The 26,507-nt window shown below is 40.8% G+C and overlaps 1 long non-coding RNA gene across 6 annotated transcripts in view; it reads right to left on the bottom strand.

Annotated features, from left to right (window-relative positions):
- Window positions 1–4,109: 4,109 nt before the first annotated feature.
- LOC110743564 overlaps window positions 4,110–26,507 on the bottom strand; it is a 31,205-nt gene continuing 8,807 nt past the window's right edge. For 2 of the 6 annotated variants that reach the window (XR_002522840.2, XR_002522839.2), the window contains 2 exons: window positions 15,953–26,259; window positions 4,110–9,837 (listed from right to left, as the gene is read on the bottom strand). This is a non-coding gene — a long non-coding RNA (uncharacterized LOC110743564). The remainder of the gene's footprint in view (window positions 9,838–15,952; window positions 26,260–26,507) is intronic. The other 4 variants (XR_002522844.2, XR_002522842.2, XR_004183868.1 and 1 more) reach the window with 4 other exon arrangements.

Below are 26,507 nucleotides of genomic sequence, written 5' to 3'. Positions count from 1 at the left end.
TTAAATGTTTATAGCAACTTTTTTCACAACAGCCCAAAACTGAAGACATCCTAAATGTGTATCAACTGATGAATGAATGGATGAACAAATGGTATCATATCCATACAATGGAATACCACTCAGCAATTTAAAGGAATGAACTAGTAATACATGTATCAACATGGATAAATATCAAAAGCATAAGTAAACGAAGTGAGACATAAAAGACCATATAACATATGATTTCATTAACATATGAAAGTCTAGGAAATGTAAAACTATGATGACAGGGAGCAAATCAATGACTGCCAAGGACAATGAGTAGGGGAAGGACATCGACTGCAAAGAGGCATGAGAAAATTTGGGGCATGATGTAAAATTTCCATATTATGATTATGGTGATGGTTACACACTGTATGTATTTGTCAAAACTCATCAAATAATTTACTTAAAATAGGTGAATTTTATTGTATGTAAATTATACCTCAATAAAGCTGATTAATTCAAAACATAAAAGGAAATAATAATATACCTCGTCTGTGATCCAGCAATTCCACTCCTAGTTATTTACCTAAGAGAAGTCCTCAAAAAGACTTGTATAGAAATGTTTATAGCAGCTTTATTTATAATGGCCAAAACCTGGGGGCTGGGGGAAGCCCTTCACCAGAATGGATAAACCAATTATGAACATTTATGCAATAGAATGTTACTCAGCAATACGAAGGATGAACAACTTGGATGAATCTCTAAAATACTATGCTGAGGGAAAGCGAGACACGGAACAATGCATAGTGTATGAGTTTATTTATATGAAGTTAAGAATAGGCAAAACATACATAGGGTGACGGAAATCAGAAGACTGGTTGCCTACTGGGGGTGGTAATTTATTGGAAGAAGGCATAAGGGAACTTCTTGGGTTGATGGGAATATTCTATGCTGTGACTAGGGAACTTGTTGTAGGGTATATGGACTTATCACTCCTGGTAGAATGGCACACTTAAGATCTGTACATTTCAGCTTACATAAATTTCATAAACTTCAAGTGATCCTCATTATACTTAGAATAAAATTCAGACTCCATGGAGACCTTCAAGGTTCCAGCCTGCCTTTCCAAGTTACTTTGTTCCACACCATCTTTTCCTGACCATCCTCCAGATACCTCAAGCTCACCCCAGTAATCATGGCCTTTGCATGTGTTGTCTTCTTGGCCTGGGTGCTGTCCCCTGCTTCTTCACATGGCTGGGTCATCCCCATACTTCAGGTCTAAGACTAATGCCAGCTTGTCTGAAAGGCTTTTCTTGACTATACCTGAAGTAGCCCTGCTTGGTTGTCTTTGCCCTTCATTTGTTTCTCTCATAGCATTTATTAATAATTCTTGGCTATTTTTTGGTCAATCAACTTACTTTTGCCAGCCCACAGAAGGTAAGTTCCCATCTCCATAAATAGTTTAGTATGTTGTTGTTGTTGTTGTTGGAAGATGTAGAGGATGGAGGTCTAAAATTTGTTTTAATTAAAAAGTGACACTCAGCACTTTTTTTCTCTAAACCTGTCTCAAACACTTTTCATCCCTGTTGGTTTTGACTTTCCAAATTAAATTAAAAGTTTCCAAAGGTAGGTGTTACGTTTATTTATTTCTAAATGAGACTCCCTAGACACTTACATGGTTTGCTTTGATTTGCTACAAAAGTCTTACCTGCCCCCAAATTGTTGAGCTCACCTGCTACTATGTCAAAATATCAGAATCTTCAACCTTAAGAGTATCTTTCTGAGTCAAGACAAAATATCATTAGAAGACCCCTGTGGAAATACAAATATACTCTCGGGGGTGGACTAAAATGTTGTCATGTAGGTATAATGATTGATGTGGTGTGAAGTTTATGTCCCCCTAAAAATTCACAGGTTGAAATTCTAGCTCCCAAGGTGATTGTATTAGAAGGTGGGGTATTTTGCAAGGTTCCACCCTCATGAATGGGACTGTTTCCTTATAAAAGAGGCCCAAGGGGTTGTGTTTGCCCTTTCCACCATGTGAGGACACAGTGAGAAGGCATCATCTGTGAATCAGAAAGCAGGCCCTCACCAGACACTGAAGCTGCCAGCATCTTGATCTTGGACTTCCCAGGCCCCAGAACTGTAAGAAATACATGTCTGTTGCTTATAAGCTACCCAGTCCATACTATTTTATTACAGCAGCCCAAACAGACTATGACTATTATTAATAACTCTCTTTTACTCTCAAACTTGTCCAATTTTGGATACTAAATTATACAGTCACCTTACCCATCAGGAAATCTCATTGACATAGTGGCACAGAGGAGAAGTGAGCCTTGATGAGGGCCAGGGGACAGCTGCGCTTGGAGGGGAGACAGGCATATAGAGCTAATAGGAGGTGCCAGGTGTGCAGCAGGAAGGCACAGGAATGGGAAATGATGGACGACAAAAGGGACTCCAGAAAGGGAATAGGAGATGTTCTGGAACAGGAATCATCAAGACAAACTTTGCTATTCAACAATTTCATCAGGTGCCAGTTCAGCCTGCAACACACACAACCCATTTACCTTTCCTCGAGGCAAAGGTGATTAACTAGCACCAGACTTGTCCAGGAGGAAGTTAATACATTTTAATAATTTATATTCAACCCACAATCCTTGTTTATTCAAGCAAAGGAGTTAGGAGCATCTATTTCAACACTTTAATTCTTTGGCTGAGTCATTTTCCAGCAGTAGCTGAAACCGTGCACAGGGTAAACCCTGAGGGATGGGGTGAGGGGAAAATCCTCCATGGAGCTGGGTGAGTAGTTGTTCTTAGGACAAAATGTTGGCTAGAGAATCCCGGTTTCTTGGTCCCTCATGGAAAATTAGTGCAATTCTCATTAATGCTTACCTCAAAGTTCCCTGACCTGACAACTCACTGTGAGTATCTCCTAAGAAGAGCTGGTCTACAGGGAAAAACTCCTTTTCAGATTTATCTTTCTCCAAGCCTGGAAAAGATTCCCTTTTTTTCTGTCATCTGCTGCCATGGCTGTTGGCTGATGTAAAACCCAGGGCTCATCACCAGGTAAAACGTTCACACGTGTTTCCAATCAAGGTCTGCCATAGAGAGGTTGAATTGGCCTTTTTTACCCATTCCCTGCCAAAAGCCCAAAGAGCAAAGGCAATGTCACCATAAGGTGTTTTACACCATGCTCATCATATATCATGCCAAGAGGAGAAGAGTCATGGTCTCTGTGAACTGTAAAAACTTACACCAAAAATGTGGTCACTTGGCAGCTTTTTGGATTGCCTCACTTTTTCTCCCCAGCTGGGCTTTTCTTCAGAATTGTTTTCCAAGTGGCAGCTTGTGTTTATTCTACTGGGCTTTTGGAGAACTTAGGAAAAGGAGAAACCACCAAAGTGTAGTTATGCACATGGAAAACCATATGCTTCATAAAACTGCATATGTGCTGTGTTTAAGATGTAAAGGAAGATATGCAAAAACAGCCACCTGCCAACTTCCCAATCCACCTCGATTAAAAAACTCAGAAAGTCCGTGTTCATAGTCATTCAACCTACAGTGAATGCCTTAAATTTCACAGATTGTTAAACCTGAAAGCTGAAAGTGCTATTCAAGGTGGTAAATACCAGTTCCCACAAGGAGCAGGCAGGTAACAGAAATGAGCGAAGTGGGCCAGGAGGGATGGTCGGTGTAGAACTGGGAGTGAGGGTCTTGCCTTTAGACAATTGTTGCCAAACAAAAACACAAAGAAAGCTAGAAATCCACATTATTTTATGAATTTTCCTCAATTTTTCAATGTTATTGAATTATTCAGACTTAGTCTAAAACATTCTATAAGCAATATACTCCACTAAGATTTGATCCAAGGGCTTCCAGTGTGAGACTTCTATTCTAGAACAATTTCACTGTTAATTTATTATTTTTTTTTAGAGAGCATCTCACTCTGTCATCCAGGCTGGAGTGCAGTGGCACAATCATGGCTCACTGCAGCCTTGACCTCCCCAGGTGCACGCGATTCTCCTATTTCAGCCTCCCGAGTAGCTGGGGCTACAGGTGTGTACCACCAGGCCTAGATAATTTTTTCTTTTTTTCTTTTTTTTTTTTTTGGTAGAGACAGGGTCTTGGCAGGTTGCCCAGGCTGGTCTCACACTCCTGAGCTCAAGTGATCCACCCACTTCGACCTCCCAAAGTGCTAGGATTACAGGCGTGAGCCACCGTGCCCAGCCTCATTCTTAATTAATAATAAGGAAGCTTGAGTATATAAAGACACTTTCTCAAAGTCACACTGATTGTAAATACCAAAGGTGTCACCAGGGCTCAGCTCTTCTAACTTTTAGCCTGTTATTTTACTCCTAATTCTGGTTTTGCACAATCTGCTTTAACTTGCAAGGTTTTATATACAGGTATTCAGATGGTCAATTTCATTGTGCTTTTGTCCTGATTGTTTTTCATTTACCCTTCAAGATCCATTCTGCATCCTTCTTGATCTGTGTTTCAGGAGGCTGGCCTATGTAGACTAGGTCACAGAACTTCTTTGCTCTCTAGCTTTTAGCTGAGTCTAGCCAATGGGAGGTGTCCCAACAGGAGTTCAGAGGGAAGGTAGGTGGAGAGTGAAAATCGTGTGTTTATTCTCCTTGCTTCTTTCCCATTTCCTTCCATTAAGGGCTTCTCCATGGGGCTTATTTCTCAGAGTTTCAGTAACGGCACCCTCTCCTTGCCCCTTCAGACCTGAGGGTAGTAATGGAGCAAAAGTTCATGATGTGGGTCTCCACACACTGCTCTGTCTGTCCGAGTGGGAGCTGTAAGTTAGTCCTGCCTCCTATCAGCCGTTTTCCCTCCCAGAGTTGGTAGTAGTGGCTCCCTGTGGTAAGGTCCAGGGCACTATATTGTTCCTTGCTGGTTTCCCCAAACTCTGTCCACATGTTTGTAAACAGTCTCTTCATTAAAATCTCTTTGGTTACCCAGTGGAAGTAACATGACCACCACATGCTTTGCCTAATGAGAGTCTCCCTTAATATTAAGAAACTTGTCTCCTGAGAAATGCCTCCGTGCCAGGCAAACCAACTTATGCATGAGTCCCATTTATGTATTTCTTTTAAATTTTCTGCTTCTTGTATCATACTCCTTCTTTTACCTTTAATAATTTTAAATGCTCTTATTTTATAGTCTCATAAAGATATGTCTATTATTTCGAATCTTTAAGGTGTTAATTATCCTTTTGAAGCATTTAGTATCTTCTTTATGATGATAAATTTCTGGGTGTGAGTCCTTCATGCCCTGATGTGTAAAAATGTCCCAACAATGCAGTTTCACAATTTCCCCTATTATATCCTAGGGGTTTCATAGACTTAGGCAACGTGTGCTAACTTATCACTGGTATACATTTAGACACCATGCCCATATGTGGCTCAGACCTGGGGTTTTGATTTTTTGGACACAACTTCTTTTTCTTTTCTTTTCTTTTCTTTTTCTTTTTCTTTTTCTTTTTCTTTAACTGGGGTTCTAGATGGGTGGCAAGCTTACTTGCTGCTTTCCTGGACTCAGATGTGGAGTTTTTGTAGTCACCATCCCACGGACAATGCAACTTTTCAAGGCTCATGGCTTTATGCTGAAGCTCAGTTCTATTTTCCCTACCTAGCAAGGGCTTGAGGCCACATTTCCTGTACCCCAGTGGGTGTTAAATCCCCAACCTTCAGCTCCTAGGGCTTATATCTGGGTCAGAAAATTTTGCTGAAATACCAACTCTCCATTACTGTCCTGGCTTTGATTTCTCTCTTCAATTCTTGTACCTGGGGATTTGTTTTCTTTTATGCCAGAGTATTTTTAAAAATTCTATTTCTATTTTTTATTCATCCTTTGTACAAGTTTGCTCTGCCGTATTATCAGAACCAAAGATCACTTTGAAAAACTGAAGTTCATGTCCAGCATAAAGTTGAGGTAAACTACATGTTCCTGCTTCTGTCTTGCATAGTCACTAACAAAATTCAGCTGACAAATTAAGGCCAAAATGAGCGAGTCCGAGAGGCCCAGACTTGGATACCTAACGGAGTGTGAGTCACTTCGGATATGAATCTAGCCTCATTTACAGTGATTGGCACCAGGAGGCAAGGTGGAAATGAAATATTCATTGCCCATTCAATATTACCTAATTTGTATGTCTAAGTGTTGACAAAAGAGAAGCCTTTGCTGTCTACTTTATGAGTAATTGTAAATTAATATGCAACCCTGCACCCATTCCAGGGAGAAGAGAATCACTTGGATTTGCCAACTGTTCAACAGCACGGCCTGGTTTTATCTGCAGATGTCACCCATCCCACCTCCCACTGTTGGAAACCAGCGGGAACAGAGAAACTTCCTAAGAAAAGTGCCTTTGGATAATGTCATAGAATCTTGAATCTAAGAATCTTAAATAATCCAGATTAAAAGCAACATTAAATATTATGTTTTAATTTAATAAATGAGGAAGATGAGGCACTACTTGTATTTCAGGTACAGATATTTCCTCAAATTCTTCCAAGCACTTTTGCAGCACTGCCAGACATTGTCATTTTGCTCCTGCAATTATTTTCTTGTTATGACGCTTGCTGATATTTTTTTTTTCACTTGAAAAGTTGTATGGAACAGATCTTTGGATGTTCAATACCTACACAGATACAGTAGGCAGGACTGGAGTGCTATATCCATCAGCATAACTTACAGCCCAAAGACGGCTGCTTTTTCTTCATTTGCTCAATACATTGGGCCCTGAGTTCTTCATTTGCTTAATATATTGGGCCCTGAGGTTTCCTAGGGCTCAGTTAGAAAGGAAATGCTCAGGGCTTTGACACATTGCAAATGTCAGCTTGAAGTTCAGACACTTCTCCAAGCACGTAGGCTGTCAGCATAAAAACCAGGGCCCCATAGCACAAAGCAGGCGTCTCCACCATTCCCCAGCCTGGGGCCCTCTCTAGGGAGATTGAACTCAAGTTCAAGGCTGGGAGTGGGAGGCTGTCTGTGAATCTAATTTTTTTATTTAATAAAAAGAGCAAGGGCCAGTGGAAGAGGATCTCAGAGGAATAAGGCTATGTGGGGATTAACCACAAGGGAAAAGCATTAATGTAATTGGAAAAGAAGAAGATGGTCGTAATAAAACTAGTCAATATCGTCTATGCCCTTCTCATTCATTATCTTATTTCATCATTACCCCCGAAAAAGCTGTGAGTTAAGTACCAATATTAATCCCATTTTACAGATGAAAAAACAAAGGCACAAACAGCTCAATAGGAGGTCACATAGCTGGTAAGTGGCAGAATCAGAGTTTGATTCAGACATTCCTACTCTAGAGACTTCAGTCTTAACCACTATGCCTGCTATGTCATAGATTCCAAGGAGCACCGTAATTCAAACGTAATGCTTATATGTTCCTTTTGCATTTCATAAGTCTGCTCCCTTCTCTTATAGGTGTAGGTTTTACTAATAACAATAATTTGTAAATTTCCCTATATAAAAACGTAGCAGGGTAAATACTTTACATGAATACATTTTCTTATTTATTCTCACAACCCTATGAGGCATTATTAACTGCTGAAAAAGCTGAGATTGAAGGTTATTAGCCCAAGGTCATACAAGTAGTAAATGGCAGACTAGATTTAAACCCAAACCTTCTAATTTCAAAGTCTGAGCTCTCATTACTGTGACAGTGAATCTCAAACTTTACACTCTGGGAATCTTTTAGGAAAACAAATTCCAGGCCTCTATTCACAGATTCTAAATAGCAGGTCTGGGTAAAGCCCTGGAATCTAAATTCTTAAGAAAGAAAAAAACAAAACAAAACAAAACAACCTCCCTGGATGACCCTGATGCCAACTGCTTGAGGATTCTACTTTACCAAACCCTCCCCACCACATTATCACTGTGACTATAACGGGTCAAGCATTAACTGATCAGTTGTATTTTAGCTGTATTTATGCTATTGCTCACTGAATTTGCTCACTACATTGCAGGTGTCTTTTTCTCCTCTCCCTACATATCACCCTGAGTATCAAGGTGACTGTGTTCGTTGGGACATTTCTCATTGCAAGTGACAAAACCCAATTAAAATCAACTTAAGTAAAAGAGGGAATTTACTGGCTCATTGGACTGAAACATCCAGGGCCAAATCTACCTTCAGGCGCCATGTTCAAGGAATTCATCTCTCTCTGTGCCTCAGTTTTGTTTCCCTTTATGTTAGCTTCATTTTCAGGCCCAGAATGCCCTGAAGAGTTGATGGCCACCTCCAGCTTCAAGCTTATATCCATGTAGTTTAGTGAGTCTAAAGGAAAGAGACAGTCTCATTCTCAATTGTTCTGGCAAAAATCCTGAGGCTGATTTTCATTAGGCTTTCTTAAGCTCTCACTCTCGAACCAAACACTGTGGCTAGAGGGTGTAGAATATGCTGGTTGGCTGAATATTAGTCAAGTGTCCACTTGACTAATGGGTGAGAAGGTCAGCCACTCCATCACTACATGGAATGAGAATGGCAGGGAGGTGGTTCTCCAAAGGGGAGAGCTGAAAAGAATAGAAGGAAAGGATAACAAGCAGGGAAAACTACCTAAGTCCAGCATATTGGAGCAACATGTCTAACTCGTAGAGCAGAGATGGCCATGCTACAATTTATTCTCCTCCCAGATGATGGAATATCCTTATTCCCATACCATAACTGAATTATGCTGGCTTGAGGACCCTGACGCTCTGCACTAGTGAAACAAAAGAAAACTTGACTTTTTACAAACATTGTAGAACACACCATGGAATTTTAGGGTTGAAAAGGATCTTATCGATCTTCCAGTCCAGTCATTTAATTTTGACATTTTAAAAAATCAACAGAATTAACCATTTTGAGTCAGGAAATTCAATAAACCATTCACTGAGCACATAAGCAAAGAGAGAGCATGTTCGTTTGTGGAAGTATCACTAGAAGGTTTTGGAGTCTTGGTTTCCGGTTGCAGATGAAGGAGGCAAGTCCCTTCAGCAATTTGGTACCTATCTTCCTCCATCTGGAGACTTATAAGACTTTTCTCAGTGATGTACTATTAGAGTCAGGAGTAGAACCCAAGTCCCCAAGCCTAGGACTCTTTCTTTCAACTCTGCAGTACCTTGTGGGAGGTATCTCCTTTTCTTACCTTGGTTGTATTTTCCTCCCTCTTCACTAAAATTATGCTTTCCATCCATCAAAAGTTTTCATCACTCCTTCAGCCAGCTTTTAGTGACTGCCCTCCAAACACCTAATGTAGTGGAGAAGTAGCAATAGGTGACATACAGTTGGTGCCCTCAAATTTACAACATGAGTCTCAAGCTTCTTGGAAACTACCACTTTCCTGCCAGCTCACCCCTTTCTGCCACATTTTTCCCTAGAGTCTCAACAGTTCAGACCCCTCCGCAGCCTCTCTCATTGCTCCAAATCTCCTCCTCCTCAGGGAGGTTGTGTGGACACAGACTGACTGCTCACTCTCCCACCCCACAGGCTTTGAATAACCTCTCTCGGAGCTCATTCTGCACCATGGACACTGTCCGTTAAAATTTAATGGCAAGTTAGTAAAAAGATGATGCACTTTATTGGCAATTCAAATCAGGTTATTGGGCACCATCTGCCTTTCTTCAAATTAATGGGAAGAAGAAATGGATCCTTTGGGTTTTGTTCATTTTTAGATGATCACAAAGGAACCCAGAAGGCTGCCCTAGATCATGTTAATCCCTACTGTAAATGAGGCCAAAATATCGGGGGGAGACAGGGGATGGTAACAAATGATCATAAACAGGTCTCCACTCACACGCAGAGATTATGGGAAAAGCCGAGAAAAGTGTTCCTGTCTTCCTGTCTTCATCTTGTCATTCCCCTTTCTGGACCAACTGGGAAAAAAAGCCAACAGAATTATAACCCCAAGGAGGTAGCTGATTGAGACTGCCTGAGTCACAGAAGGGTGGCAAGAACATCCTCTCCTCTGCAGCCCCTATCAAATTCAGGCCAAGCTCGTGGTTATGTTTCACCTTTAATTTCAGTTCTGGACGCAGATGGAACTCCAGAGACCTGGAAAACACTAGACACATCAAGTTTGGACTTGACTGAGAAATTCCCTCCCCACGGTGCCCCTCTCTCAGGCTGACATTCTAAAGCTCTTCCCCTCACAGGCGCTGGCCCTAGAAGCCTCCAGTTAAAAAGCAAACAGGTTACCCAGGAGATGAACAAGTAACTCATTAGCAACTGCTATCCTATCAGCACAGGTTCCTGAGCAGATGGCTGCACTGCACTCTGAGGGAAGAGCACTGGGCTGAGAAGGGCGGATAGACTACAGCACTGAACATGAGCCTCCTGGGAGCAAATACAAAGGAAATTGGGAAGGTTCGGGTGGGAGAGAGAGATGAAGACATGGCACCTAGGTCCTAGGGGGCTTGGAGGCAAGGATGGAGTATTGCCCAGAAAAGAGGAAAAGAAAGTGATGGAGAGCCGGAGAAGTCACAGAAAAGGGCAAGGTGATTTCAAATACAATGTTTGCTCCCCTCCAGTATTTTTTCTAAAGTATGTTGTCCCAGATTGGAAGGAACATCAGAGCATTTGATTTTTCCATCTTTGATACGGTCATAGGTATTTCTGGGGCGGGGGATGGGGGGCAGGGGGAATGGAAGAGGCTGTTTATTTTAGTAATCTTCACATTAATGTATTAATAAATTAAAATGACCTTATTTCTCTAATTTGTTTTGTTTGTATGTTATAAAGTATAAGAACAACTTTTGACAATTTCCGGCAGCAATTATTTCATTTGGGAGTATTTTTTGCAATAGACTTTAATGCATAATTGTCAAGCTCCTATTGATGTCCTGTCAACAACTCATAATTATAACAGTATTTCATCATTAAATGTGCTTGGGAAACGCTGAAATCCATACCCTCATTCCTTCTGTTTCGAGTGGTCTTGTTTGCACACAATGGAGAATGCTATGCCACCAGCAGCGGCAGCTCATTTTGCTGTTGGAAAACTTCACTGGGTAGAGTATTCTCCTTATGTCAAATGCAGGTGGTTCTCAAACTTCAGTGCACATAAGAATCAGAGTAGAGTTTGTGAAACTTGCCTTGCTTGGTCTTACCCACAGAGTTTCTGACTCAGTAGATGTAGGGTGAGGTCTGAGAATTTGCATAGGTGACTTAATCCCATCCATCTCCCTGTAATTTCCATTCCCTCCTCCCTATAATTCCCAGAAGGACCCAGAAAATCTAATTCCCTTTCCAGTGTGCAGAACTTCAAACACTTAAGCCCAGCTCCCCAATGCAGTATAAGCATCATGAGGGTAGGGATAGGGTCAGTAATGGTTTCCTTGCCTTCTTCCCAGTGGCTTCAATGGTGTTGACAAGTGTGCACGCAATGAAAATCTGTTGAGTGACTGGCACAGAGTCACTGCTATATAATTGTTGCTTGTTATTATTACTTCTGAGGAATAGAAACTCCACAAGACAGAGCTTCCTTCCAAAGGGCTCCAAGATAAACTGCAAATACACTCTTACCCTGTCTTCTATGTTTCTAAACCTCAATAGGGCCTCGAATCAGACAAAGAGTATACTTTTGCTTTGGGTAACGGATTTCTAGATTTTTTCATGTGCAGACCTGGCAGGGCTGATGTTACTTTATATCTCTTTAGAGAATGGGCTTACAAAAAGAGTGACCCGGTGGATATTTTCACCCAAGAATTCTCTTGGGTGAAATAATGGAATAATGAAACTCAGCAATTGGATGGGAAATGAAAGAGTGAAATCAGTCTCCCATAGCGGATGTGCTCCAGACGTCCTGGTAGGGTAATTTACCCTCAAATTAAAACCCCATAACTGGAAAAGAGCGCAGAAGTGGGCATGACATGGGCCTAGTGCAAGAGCAGTAGGTTCTTACTCCTGGCTTTTCCAAGTGAATGGATGTTTCTCTGGTCTATTTCATCATTATTACCATTCCCACCTTGGGCATGGTGTCCCTCCAGCGATGAAGCTGCTTTGCACCTGTAGCTGGCCTCCTTGCCTTCCCAAACCCCTGCAAGGTCAAACGGCTGCAGTTTAAGGGAGAAGAAATAAAAAGCCTTTGAAATAAATCATCCTAAAAGCAACTCATTTTTTGTTTGAGGGCATAAGTGGGGTATTTGAGAGCTGACTGGAAAACTTCCTTTTCAGAGCCCTTCCTGGCCTCAGGAGCAAGTTTTTTCCAAAGCCATCCCAAGCAATTGTCTCAGCAAAGAGACAAAACCAGAAGACACTATTTATATAATTACAACTAATTACAATCTTATGATTCCATTTAATCTCCACATAAGAAGTTCACCAATTGAAGAACAGCATTGATCCTCTGTGCCTGAGCCAATTAGATATTTTGGTTCAATCTAGAATGGCTACCCAGCCTTTGCCAGGATGAATTTGTGTTTAGAATTTTATTTTTATAGCCTCCAAGGCATCCCAGATTTTAAAGGGACACTGGAAACCATCCATTTTTGCATGTCTGCTCCAGCAAGATCTGCATATTTCAAAAATCATTAAGAAGTTAATACCGAAGCCCATTTTACTTATCTCCCCATAACAAGATTTTTTGTAACATTGAAGTGTTTAGATTTCCCTGAGAAAAATAAAAATGATTTCTTAATACCCTGGAATCTTAATCCAGATAGTTTAGAAGAAAAGAGATTACAAGTGACATCTCAATTTCAGGCACCTCATTAGTCAGGGACTTGATTGCCGATGATTGCTCTGCTAATTGACTCGGAGCTGACTGCTCCTCTCTGGGGAAAGAACTCCATGAATCCTGCTTCCAGGCCTCCAGGGGTTTGCAGACTCTTGCCTTTCACCATCTGAGGGTCCCTGGGCCTCGAGAGAAATGATAGAGGCAGTGGAGTCTCTGCCATTTACCTACTCTGAAATCCAAGGCAGGTTATTTATCCTCTCTGACCCTCCTCTTCCTTGGAGTATAGAATGAAGAAAATGCTGCCCGCCTGAAAATTTACTGTAAGGATGAGAGCATGTGTTACTCTAGGGGCCAGGCACAGAGTCAGTGCCCAAAAAAATCGCTTGTTTCTTCAACCAAAAGTTAGGCACAAGAGTGGACATGCAATATCCCGGCCCTGTTTTCCTGTCCATTATAATCTGATGGGGAAAACAGATATGAATCAAATAATCCCCCCAATTATTTAGAAACAGAGATAAGCACAATAAAGGGAAGGAATGCAATTTGGTGAGAATTTCAGCAGAGCAACTGCTAGCTTGGTGAAGATTGGAGAAAGACTGAGATCAGGGAAGCGGGGAGGAAGATGGAGGAAGCAACATTTGAACCGAGCTCTGAGAGATAAGAGGGTGGGGAGGAATCCACATTGTAGACACTGGGAAGGGCAGGATCAGGGATAGAGGCCCTTGGAGACAGCAAGGGGCAGCATGGCAGAAATGGGGTTGGATTAATCACCAGCAATTTCCCATAAGTTGTTGGCAAGCTTTATCCCACGTAGGCATACAGTGAAGTCCTTGATTAAATGACAAAAGTCTCCAAATATATCTTAAGAAAAAACTTTTAATCTTGCTATGAAATAAGACTTGACAGAAATACTTCCTGATCAGGTCACTGATTTCTCTGAAAAGATGCTTAATTTACGTGAAAGGAGAAAAAAGGAAAAAATATATAATTATATATAGCTATGTAATTATATGTAGTAGATAGGTAGGAAATGAATAAATGAATGCATTATAATTTGTAACAAGGAGAAGTAGACTTGGAGTTGACAAATGATCTGAGATAGAGTCTCAACCCTGATCACTACTGGCTATATTATGTTAAGCAAATGTGTTATCATTTACTCAGAGTTTTCTCTGTGACAGGCACTGTGCTAAGTGCTTACCCAACACGTATCATTGAATTTTTGCAGCCAGCCAGTGAGCTACCCAAAGTCCTCTTTATCATCATCATTATTATCATCTCCACTTCACAGAAGAGACAGAGGCTTCAAAAAATTAAGTGGCATGCCCACTTTTACATGTGTAATACATAACAAACTTAGGACCTGAATCCCAGCCACTGCCTCCAGAGTCTACGTTCTAAAAATTACAGCATCATTTGCTCTGTCCAGCCAGAAAGTGGTTCTGAAGATGAAACAGTCACAGAAGACCTTTGTAAAACCCTCAAGGCCTCACCAGCAGAGGCCGCCAGAATAAACAGCTCTGCCTTCTTGCCGTGAGACCAGACCCTTTCAGGTTCACTCTGACTTCATTCCAACTATCCAATCTGGGTCTTCAGAAGGAGATTCCTTAGTAGGCTGCTTCACCTGCCCAGGGACCCACGCGTCCACTGTAATTGCTGCCAAAGTACCATATGTATGTGCACGCGTGCATTTTTTCTTGAGGTTGGTTACCCAAAATGTTTATGAGCTTCTGGGAAGAGGAATCTTCTCCCAAAATTCTGATTCAATAGAGTTGACTCAAAACAATAAGGGACTGGGAAGTTCAGGAGAGATTTGTAATTCAGTCTGGTCTCAAAAAGGAGTCACTTGCTCACTAAATACTTTAGGTGGGTCCATGATGTGTCAGTCCAGAGGTCCAGCCACAGCTGGAATCCTTTAAAAATTATTTCAGGTTTACTCAAAACAAAACAAAATGAAAAACAACTTCCTTACTCCTCCTTTGTACATTTAGGAATTAAATAACTTGCAGGAAAAAAGTCTAAAACACATTAAACTCTGAACAATCTGTATCCTTCAGGTTCTGTGCAGCCTTCGCCAATGTATATTGAAAATGCTATCGCAGGCCGGGCGCGGTGGCTCAAGCCTGTAATCCCAGCACTTTGGGAGGCCGAGACGGGCGGATCACAAGGTCAGGAGATCGAGACCATCCTGGCTAACATGGTGAAACCCCGTCTCTATTAAAAAGCACAAAAAAAAAAAAAAAAAAAAAAAAGAAAAGAAAATGCTATCGCAGAATTGCAATTAGTACGTACCTTCCCCTTCACACTGGTTTTCACAAATGATATTTCACATAAACATTCTTGTGCACCAGCATGGCCTAGGTTCTTGTTATTTTAATAACCCGATAGTATTCCATTCTGTTAACATTTCTTGAATGCATTTAAGTTAAAAAAAGAAACTCAGTTTTTGATCTTTGACACTTTGATTTTTGCTTTAGCATTTGAAAAAACTGATTTGAAAAATGCTAGCAATGCATGACTTAAGGGTTTCAGAGGATAGGCTTTGGAATCCAACAGACATGTACTTGAATCCCATTTCTACCTCTTAGAAGTTATTTGACCTTGAGCAAATCACTCAAGCTGTCTGAGCCCTAGTTTCCTTATTGTAAAACAGGGATAATAGCAATATCTTCCTCTCCAAATTGTTGCAAGATTAAGCAATATAATATGCTTAAAGTGCTTTGCAGAGGGCTTGGTACATGCTAAAAGCTTGGTAAATGATAGTTCTTGGCATAATAGACAGGAAATAGAGAGTTGGACCCACCTAAGGCATTTTCTTTAAAAGGGGTGAAAACGTTATTTTTCCAAGGTTATAAAGAAAGGAAATCAGGGGGAAATAAGGAAGTATCTAAATTGACCACATGTTGTTGTCAATTTACTTGCCAATTCCAAATTTGGGTCTCTGAAATGAACATTTTCGGTCCTAAAATGAGGATGGCATCCTGGGGCTTGTGAACATGAATAAATATATTCAGAGAATAAATACACTCTACATGTCTCTGGCATGATGCCTCTGTTTAGCCTCAACACTGCCCACCTTTCTGCAAAGCAGGTCCTTCCACACCAAGTCAGCCCTCCACCACCACCACCATCAAGGAGAATTTTCTGACACCTTCCCCAGCCAATTGTCTGAACATGTAAGCTAGACAGAACCATGGTAATTCTCTCTTGTCCAATTCATTTGCTTTATAGATCAGAAAATGGGAGGCTTAGGCAGGGGAAATGAATTTCCAAGATTGCATATCTACTTAAGGGCAGAACTGGTATGTACAAACCTGGTCACTTCTAACCATCAACACACAGATTTTCTAATCGGTCATTTGTGTTTCACCTTCATGATATTTTACTGATCCATGAATCTTCTAGACTCCCATTTACTTGATCTTTCTTTTTTTTTTTTTTACTAAAAATAAATGTAAAAAGAAATATTATAAAACTAAACATTAATAGATAAAAAATAGTATTACTAATTAAATGAAATAAAAGGTAGCCATAAAATAAACAGCAGAGCTATAATTAAATTCTGGTTGAAATGCAATGATCTATCAAAGGATCAGAGATGGAAGCAAACGCTCTCATCCACAAAAAAAGAAATTAGCAAGGGTTCAAGAGGGGCTGAACAAGGATAGAAACCAGCAGTCTAAGATTCCATCAAACAAAAAGTCCATCAAAGTTGTCTTTAAGAGGATGGAAAAGGAATGAAAAAGGAATAACTGCATTGGCTTGTAGGATAGATGTGAATTTGGGAAGTACTAACCTGTGACATCCTGTCTCTCCTACACCATCTCTTACCTGTCACCCACCAGGGAATAGTTTCTGAAACTTTGTGTTTTGAGGTTGATTCTAGGATCCCACAAAACTTTTCACTTCTTTGCTTCCTTTTGCACTCTCAAAGCTCTGTTTAAACCCTCAACCTTCACAAGTAAAGTTGTTCAGTTTCATTTGCAAATAATCTTAGCTGTCATTTAGCTTTGTGCATAGGCGTTATCTTATTTAATCTCAACAACACCTTTTTAAGTGGAAACCACTGCAATCTCCATGTGAGGACTGACACACGAAGAAATTACTGAACTTGTCTATGTCTTCAGCTGGTAGCTTGGAATTGCCTGATTCCGTACTCTATGCTCTTAATCACTGTGATACAACACTTTATAGTCTAGCTTCAGTTGATTCATTAATAATTTGCTTCAAAAATATTTACCGAATATTTCATATGATCCCATCAATGGACTCAGCATATAGGAACAAGCAAAGAGTGATATAACTTAGTCCTTGTCCTTGACTTTTATATGTCATTAATACGTTCAACAAATATTTATTGGCCTATTACTAAGTTGTAATCTTGATAAAGAACTGAGAGATATGCATCTGAAAAAAAGTGCACAAAAAACAATATAATAAAATACCAAAATGTACAGAGCAATTGGTAAGAGTTATGAGCAGGTCAGGAAGGAGATGGAGTGCTGTGGTCTAGCATTACTGGAGAAGGCTTCCTGGAAGACATGACCCTTGAAAGGAGGGAGGACATTGCAGGCAAAAGTACAAAGCAAGCAAAGTGACAGAGGAGACAGGCAGCATTGAGTGACAGAGACTCCTCTTTTTAATACCTGATCAATTGGCAACAACACTAAAACAAACAAAACACCCACCCAAAGGGCAGCAGGGTCTCACATTTCTTAGCTATGATTTTCAGAGATCAATGATAATAAACCCTGTGAGGCACAAGTTCCTCCACTCTTAAGAGTGACATTGGGTAGAAGGGGAGCTTTCACCAAAGATGCCTTAGGTTTCAATTGTATGTCTGAGAAAGCCCTGCAACTGGCATGGCCTAAAATATCAACACAGGGGCAGGAAGCTTTCAGTTAGCCTCAGTGCAGCAGAGGGTGAGGAAGAAAAAACATACTTATTAGGATTGTTGGCCTGGGAAGCTTTGAGGTATACCAGCGAGGTAGGAGCTTAGAAAATAAGTCTTGCTCCTCACAGTTAAGTGCCAAGTGCTGTGAATGACTCAGGACTGGCTCATTATGGACCTATTTCAGCTAATCCTCCACAGGCAACAATCCTCCTATTTTCTGGGACTGTGGAAGCCTGGGGAAAATCCATTCCTTTTCCAGTTTGGCTTGAGGGGGAAGAGCCTTCCTTCTTTATTAAATCTCCAAGCTCACAGGATTCTTCTTACTGTAGCTAGTGCTAGAAAGTGTAGAGTTTGCAGGTTTCTGAAATGTTCAACACCCATTCTGCCCCTTCCTGATTACACAACAACAATAATAATGTGTCTATTATCCTACCCATCTTCTCTATTAGATGTTAAGCTTCTAGAATGTTATCCATACAATCACTTACCTGTGCATTGATCCAATCAATAACTGAGTGGCTCAATGTACTGACCTCTATTTTAGCACCCATACACTTCATTGTACTTATTTCTATTGGAATCTGGCCCTTATCTACATCTCCAGCCTCATCTCCCACTACCCAGTGCCTAACACTGTAAGGTTCAGCCGCATTGACCCTTCTTCCTAGACAGTGAGCTGGGCCTTCTCTCTCCCACCGTAAGGCATTCACATATGCGGACTCTTCTGCATGGGCATGGAACAAATATTCTTTTCCACCTTCCTCCTTCATCTAATTAGCTTCTACTCACCCTTCAATCTCAAGTCTTACCCCACCCTCCCAAGCCCAACTCCCAGGCTAGGCCAACTTTTTAAATCCTAGGCAACTGAACATGTGTAGTCTGTAAGTACAATGAGGCAAGGGATCTTGTCTGATTTTGCTTCCCAGCAACTAGCATGGTGCCTGGCCTGAAGCAAGCACTCAGTATGTGTTTATGGTTTGAATAAATGAACAAATGTGGTCCTTTCTCTCAGGGTTCTGTTGAACGTATTAATATTAATATTTGTTGAACTTATTAATGACATATAAAAGTCATGGCATATGAGCACTTAGTAAATGTTTGTTGAATGTGAAACTTCCATGTGCAAGTCTCCACTTTAAAGTACTGTGAAGGACCACAAATAAAAAGTTACATGAACAACAAAAAGCCAAGTACATAAACATATGGTCCCAAACTTCAGAGAGTTTTCAGCAAAATACAGGAAAGGGGACGAGTACAAGATAATCATAACAGTGAAAAGAAAAAAGGGCACAGAAGGAGTACAGACAAAGGGGCTAAAGAAGTTCAGAGGAAGGGAGATCACATCTGAGAAAGGGTACGGACAGGTTTTAGGGAGGAAGCCCTGAGCCCAGCAGCTGTTCTAGTCTTTATCTGGAAGCCGTGTGTCCAGTGGTCTGTTGGGCAGGACTATTCCTGGGTCAAACATGAGTAGGGGAGGTGCCCACCTACCACCACTCCACTTTTGAAGCCTTTCTCTGTTTCATGAAGACTCAAAGCAGGGCAGACAATTTAAAACTCTTCAGGGGCCAAGAAACTAAGATAACCAAAAGGTGCAGGTTTACTGTGGCCAATTCCAAAGCACATTTCCTGTCTGACAAGCAGAGGCAGCTGTTACTCAACTACTGTCCGTTGTTGTCCTGTGTGAATACCAGTCCTATGTAGTGATTTTTATTCCCCAAGAAAATAAGGAGATCCAGATTCTTAAATTAAATCTTCCAGTTTTAAAATGTTGGTAACTAATTCAATTTTTAGGCTCTAAAAACACTTTTTAGGTCTGTGGATGGCATCCAGACTGCAGATCTAATCCAGTCATGAACAGCTGGCTTACAACCTCTGGCCTAAACACATTAGACCTGTGAAAAATTAAAGCCACCATTTTGCAGCCAGATGATTAGCAAACATTAACAAATCTGATCAAATCAGATGTTGCCAAGGAAGTGGAGCAACAGGAATGCTCATATTCAGCTCCTAGGAATGATGATTGGAACAGCTGCTCTGGAACGCAAATTGGCATTATCTTGTAAAGATAAGGACATGCATATCTCATTACCTAGCAAGTCCATTTTTGGCATATTCTCTAGGGAAATTGTTGCAAATGTGCACAAAGAAACATATAACATATAAAGAACATACAAGAATGTTCATAGCTGCATTGTTTATTATGGCAAGAAACTGGAAACAAATCAAATGCCTATTAAAAGAATAAATAAGCTTTGGCATAATCATAGAACAGAATAAAAATAACTAAAGTGCTATCAATTAACATGGATCTGGTGTCTTGAAGGGTCAGGTATACCCTTCTAAGTAAGATCTTTCCTCTAAGGTCTCTAATATCTCATCTCTAATGTGAAATAATCCTAGATATTACTAACCCATTGTTAGTGTAACCTTTATTCATTCAGCAACTACTTACAGACCATCCATACGCCAGATATTCTGCTAGATGCTGAGGATGCTGTGACAAACCAGATATTGCCCCTGTCCTTACAGTGTGGTAGAAGAGACAATGTTAAACAATCAAATAAACAAATAGAGATACATAAATGGTGAAAAGAACAGGATGCTACAAAAACACCATGGAGGAGGAACATAGCTTAGATGGAATAGGGAGGAATATAAAGGGTTACAAAAGTCCTCTCTGTAGAAGGGACAATTAAGTTGAGGTCTGTGAAGTTAGCCAGGAAAGAAGAAAATAACATACCAGGTAGAGAGAAAGCCCTGCAAGGACCCCGAGCATGCAAACAGCTTAACCTGCTCAGAGGGATGGAGAGGAGCTCAGTGTGGCTGGAGCATGGTGCATTCACACTGGAAAGCTCGTTTGCAATGAGGGAAAAGTCTGAGTTCATCTTTCCACCCAATTTTCAAGATGGTTGGCAAGCAAGCCAGAATGGTGTATGAAATTTAAATGTCAAAACAAAATGAACTGGATTTAACCCACAGGCTCTATCATGTATTAACATGACATTCTACTAAACTACCAATCAGTTAGAAGGAAGAGAATATTAAGCTCAAACGTTCCCCTTCTGCCCACGCTGAAGGACCGGAGGTTAAGTCCAGACACTCAGAGGATCAGAGTTCATTACCCAAAATATTTTCATATATCAAAGCTAGACAAATTCATCTGAGCTACTTAGCTTCATGGAAGAAAGTAATTACCATTCAATGATTACTTTTCTTGTGGTTTCCAATTCACAAATAGTTTCCTCTCTATCCCATTTCCATATATCTATATATGGGTGTATGTGTGTGTATATATACTCACACATACACATATACTGCATAGATACACAAATATTTCAGAATCTAACTTAAAAGTTTTCTGTCCTTGCTGTTTGATCCTTGGTGCCTTGGCCAGAAACCCCAACTAAACACAGCTCATATGCTAGAATTAAACTTTTTAAAATTTTCATCTCTTAGATAATTATAAATGGGACAGCATCAGGGGCTCCTGCAATAGCCCACCAGAGGCTTCACAATTGGCACCAACACTTTTTAGGAACAGGCAAGCAGTATTTTAATTTCAATAATGGTTTTTGCCACAAGCCATCTATAACTAATTTTGCAGTCAGAGTCCACAAGACCTATTTAGTGTTTGGCTAAATCTCATGGAACATCTCGTTTCCCTTCAGTTTTTCATTAGTTTGGATTACAAATAAAAAAGCTAACAAACATGGCTTGCATGAATATTTCCAAATTACACCAAACCAGCATTTTCAGAGGTGACCTCACTCCCTTTTCTCATCATCTGAAACCCCTTAATATCCACAGTCAGTTTGGCAATGCCATCTCTGTGCCCTGAAAGAATGCGGCCTGACCTTGCTCCCAGCAAAAGATGTGGAGAATGGCTTGTTCCTTACCACACAGGCACTTGGTTTTTATAGTTGCTGTCATCTTTGCAGCTTTTTGATTTGCCAGGAGCTCAGCAAGGAGCATAACCTCATACCAAACAGCTCCCACTTTAAGAGCTCTAAATGAAACTAGCAAGCAAAGAGGGGTGGAGTTCAGGAGATGCATGCAGAATGAAAGCGTCCTGGAACTATGGCAAAGGAATTATCTTGCAGGATCCACAACTGAGACAGGTATCTGCAAAATTTTCCATGAAAAAAGGGCTGAAAATACTGCATAGTGTGCTTTTATGATCTAAGTGCAACGGATTGTGCTAGGCATTGGTGTTACTCTGAATGAAGAGGTGAGTTATTGCTTGCAGTTATTCACCACCCACATTTACCCATTGCCGTGTAACTTGCTGTGCTTTCTGGGGATTACTCTGGGCTTGGTCACGTGTCAAGCTTTGGCCAGTACAATTAGAATAGGCATGATATCAACCACATCAAGGCAGAAGCTTTAAGAGGCATCGCAAGTTTCTGTAGATGTTTTGCTTCTCCCCCTCTTTCTTGAGAACTGCATGTCCCAGACAAAGGCTGTTCTCTCCACCAGACCTAGAATGAGAAGGCACATGGAGCAGAATGCTGCCCAGAACAGAACCACTGCTGACCTGCTGGGAAGTATGAGTGTTACAGGGATGAAAAAATAAACGGTTGTTGCTGAAAGCCTCTGAGATGATTGGGTAGTTTATTAGGTTAGCAAGCCTGATTAATGCACTTATTAATGCAGCAAAACAGATTTGATCCCTTCTCTTATGGACCTGATGGTCTAGCCAGGGGAGGCACACAATAAACATATGAGCCAAGTAATAATTATTGAAACTACTTTTTTTTTTTTTTTACATTAGGCAACATCTAATTATGTAACATCTCTTCCGTTTATACCAACTTCTCTTCCTCATTCAACCACATTTTGCCCTGAGCCTGCTTTCTTCTGGCCACATTCTCTGAATTGACAACTCCATCTATTCCTATAGCTTCCAGAAACACCTCTCTTCAAATGCCCCACAAATCTACTTTTATGGATGATATCCAAACAGAAGACCTCATCCAGCCAGGCACAGCTGGCTTACAACCTCTGGCCTAAACAGACTAGACTTGTGAAAAATTAAAACCACACCATTTTGCATCCACAAGATTAGCAAATGTTAAAAAATCTGATCAAATCAAATGTTGCCAAGGAAGTAGAGCAACAGGAACACTCATATTTGGCTGCTGGGAGTGACAATTGGAACAGCTGCTCTGGACAACAAATTGGCATTATCATAAAAAGATAAGGCTATGCATATCTTATTACCTAGCAATTCAATTTCTGGGCACATTCTCTAGGGAAATTGTTGCTATTGTTGTACACATGCCAGATCCATATTTCCAACAGACAGCTGGATATCATGTCTGCAGGACCATTTGTAAACCTGAACTCACCACGACCAGAACTAAATACATCTATTATCTCTTATGGTTTCTGTGGGTCAGAAATTCAGGAAGTGCTCAGCTGGATGGTTCCTCCCTGGGGTCTATTACTGAGGCTGGTGCTGAAACAGTGAGAGGGCTGCACATGTTGGGTCTGTTCGAGGCATTCTCTCTCTATCTCTCTCTTTCTCTCTCTCCCTCTCTGTCTCTCTCTCTGTCTCTATCTCTAAGTGTGGTAACAGGGCCTCCCTTTGTGGCCTCTCCATGAATGGAAAATTTGGGCTTCCTTGCAGCATGGTAGCCTCTGGACTGTCAGGCTGTTTACATGGTGACTGAAGGTTCAAGGATGAAATTATTCCAGACAGCAAGACAGAAGCTAAGTTACTTCCTGTGATTTTCCATCAGAAGTCATGTAATATCACTCTTGGTTACCCACAAATGATTAGCCCTCTCAGAACCAAGAGCAGTGGAACCTGACTTTATGATGTGATGGGAAAGAAGATCCTGTTGTAGTTATCTGTGGACAATACAATTTGCCACACCATCCATCAGATCCTCCTACCTGCTTCTTTTCTGACTGGGACCAAATCCTGACATTTTACTTCCACAGTTGTTCTTTCCTTTCCATTATCATAACAGCCGCTTTAAGAGCAGGTTCAAAAACTTTCAGTGTGGGTTAGTGGTGGTATTAGCTGACTCTCACTCCAATTTCTCTTCTTTCCTCTTCACTGCTACCCAGTCTTTCTTCCTAAAGCAACTCCTGATCCTTCACACATCTGCAGAGGGGATGACACATAGTAGGTGCTCTCCAAAGGTCGGGTTTACCTGAAAATCTTTGAGGACTCTCCTTTATCTGTTTGGTTAGGGACAAAGTCCTTGGTCTGAGATTGACAGATGTCTATAATATTCATTTGTTTGTTCAATAAATATTTATTGAGCATCCACTCTGTGCCAGACATTGTGCTAGGAACTGGGGATAAAACAGAAACCAAGATGAACAAGCTTCCTGCCTTCACAGAGCTTCTGTATAGTGGGGAAAAGGGAAACATTCACTCATTCATTCAAAAAATATTTAATGTGTTGCGCATACAACTGCCCATTCTAGATGGGAAGGTTTTAATCAATATAACATTAATACGTCCATATTGTGCCTTACTGGACACAGCAAATTTAATTTCCTGCTTCTCTTTTTCTTGAAATATACACTCCAAATAAACTAGACTATCAATTTATTCCCTTTTTGTTTGCAGAAAGTTTCCATTTCTACATTTTAATTTATGTTGGCTTCTTTGTCTGAAAGTCTCCTTGTTCCTCCCCAATCTTCAAATCTATCTCAAATCCTGTATACTATAAGAAATGTTCCACTCGGCTCTCCAACTGAGTGTGGATTCTTCCTCGTTTATATCTTCACAGTGTACAGTCTGCATCTTTCTCAGGCCACTCCTTATGTTCTACTTTGTGTGACAGACAATATATGTGAGTCTTGGCTTCACTACAAGACCACTAAGCCCTTAAGAGAAAGGACTGCTCCCTATTAATCTTTATTGGTCTTCGTTACCTATACCTACTTATGGTGCATGCTCAATATTTATTCAATTGGTGGAAAGCCTGGAAACAAACTTGAGAAAATACCAATATATTCCTCTGTTTTAAAACAGGAAATATTCTCAGAGTTGTTTGGTTGTAAGTTCTTAAAAGTTCAACTCAATTTGGCTTCAGCAAAAACAATGGAATATATTGGCAACATAATTGAGAAGCCCCTAGGTAGTTCCATGTCATTGGGAATCCCTTTTTTTCTCTCTGTTGGTACTGCTTGCTTGGCACTGTGTTGCTTATTCCTAGACAGGGTCTCAGGTGTCCCGCCAGGCTTCTGTCCTATGAACTTAGCAACCCCTTACTCTTTGCTAAGGTCCAGGGTCAAATGTTATTGACTCAGCTGAAGTCATATACATAACCCTGCACCAATCACTGTGGCCCAGGAATGTGGCCCTCTGTACCTAGAAGTACATCTTAGAGGAGATAGAGAAGGGGTGAGTTGTCAAATAGTGCTGTGAGAAAAGCAATCTGATGGGCATGTGAAGGGTGGACTGAGGGCAATGCCAGACAAAACAGGGAAGTCTAAAATGGCATTTGAACTCTGAGAGGGAACCTCAGTTCACCCTTTTCAGGAAAGATCAGCCAAAGCAAAGGAACAGGAAGCATTCTATCAGACCTAAGATGCAAGTTTGTAGGCAGCCTTTGGACAGCCCAAAGGCTGTCCTCAGGCCCACAGGCTGTGAGGAAATCATTGGATTGACAATAGAACAGGAGTCAGGAAACTTGAGTTATCTCCTTGGCTCTGTGACTTACCCTCTACAGGACCTTGGGCAATTCACTTAACCTTTCTGAACCTCAGTTTCCTCATTTCTAAAATAAGTCAGGAGGGTTGCATGGTCACTGACTTCCTTTTCCATCTGACATTCTGCACTCCTATTTCTGATCTGAGAATAACTGATCCTTCCTTCATAGCAGCTCTGGAATTTACTTCTCCCTGTCTAGTGGACTAGGTCTTTACAGAGTCATTAAGAGTATGATCTCTTTTGCTTACCAGCTGTGGGATTGTGGGCAAATTACCTAATCTCTCTTTGCCTCAGTTTCTTTATCTATAAAATGGGGATAATAATAGTCCCTACCTGTTTGAGTTGTTGTGAGGATTAAATTAAATGAATATATGCAAAGTGCTTGGGACAGTATGAGGCAAATTTTAAGTGCCACAAAACTGTCAGGTACTATCAGAATTACTCACTGAGTTAATTTATGACTTCTCTTTGGATAAGAGGCTGTTGAAGCCAGGACATGGAAAGATGGACAATATTTGACAGATACATTTCTTTGGCCACATAAATAATTCAGAAATGGTCACAATGACAGTCTCCTTTGGGCTTGAAGAAGGAAAGCAGTGTATTGTGGGTGTGGTGGGCATATTTTTTCAGAACTTAAATTAGACTACATAATTTCATAAGTCTGATTACACTTATCAGGCAAGCAGAAATGACTATTTGAAATAAAACCTACCTGCTCTATGTTCTTGCCGTAATTATGGATACATTTCATTTGTCTGAATCCATAGTCCTGTCCCTTCAACAAACAGTGTAACCACCGAAGAAAAAACATCACTTATGTTCACCCAGAACCAGTTATATTGTGCCCTCGCTCCCTGAGAACTGCTTTCTACATGCTGCAGGGACAGCAGAATACTTAGGGACACACACACACATACACACACACTTACACACATATTTTTGTTCCAAAGTCTGAAGTTTCACCAGTTTCAGACTCCTCCAACAAATTCCAAATGAGTCATTTCCCAAAATCTTCCTTGTCAAGTCCTGCCTCTTAGTGCCAACATCCTCTGTGCAAAAAATAAAATAAAACAAGAAGACATGAAATTGATGTGCCTGGCTGGCTTCTAGAAACAACCTCATTTCATTTACTAGAGTTACTGGGAATTGCTTCCAAAGCCTAGGTACTTAAGGTAGGGCCCTTCTCCTTAGTCTTGAGGCTAAGTTCAAAGGAGGTGTGACCTAACTTGGCTCTGAATGCTGAGGGCTTGAGTCAGAATAGCAACTCACACCTGTGCTTCTGTTTCCCAAGGGCTTT

Source organism: Papio anubis, chromosome 5 (assembly GCF_008728515.1).
Source record: "Papio anubis isolate 15944 chromosome 5, Panubis1.0, whole genome shotgun sequence".
Taxonomy (NCBI): domain Eukaryota; kingdom Metazoa; phylum Chordata; class Mammalia; order Primates; family Cercopithecidae; genus Papio; species Papio anubis.
Note: the sequence above shows the minus strand (reverse complement) of the source record. Positions and strands in the feature narration are given on the sequence as shown.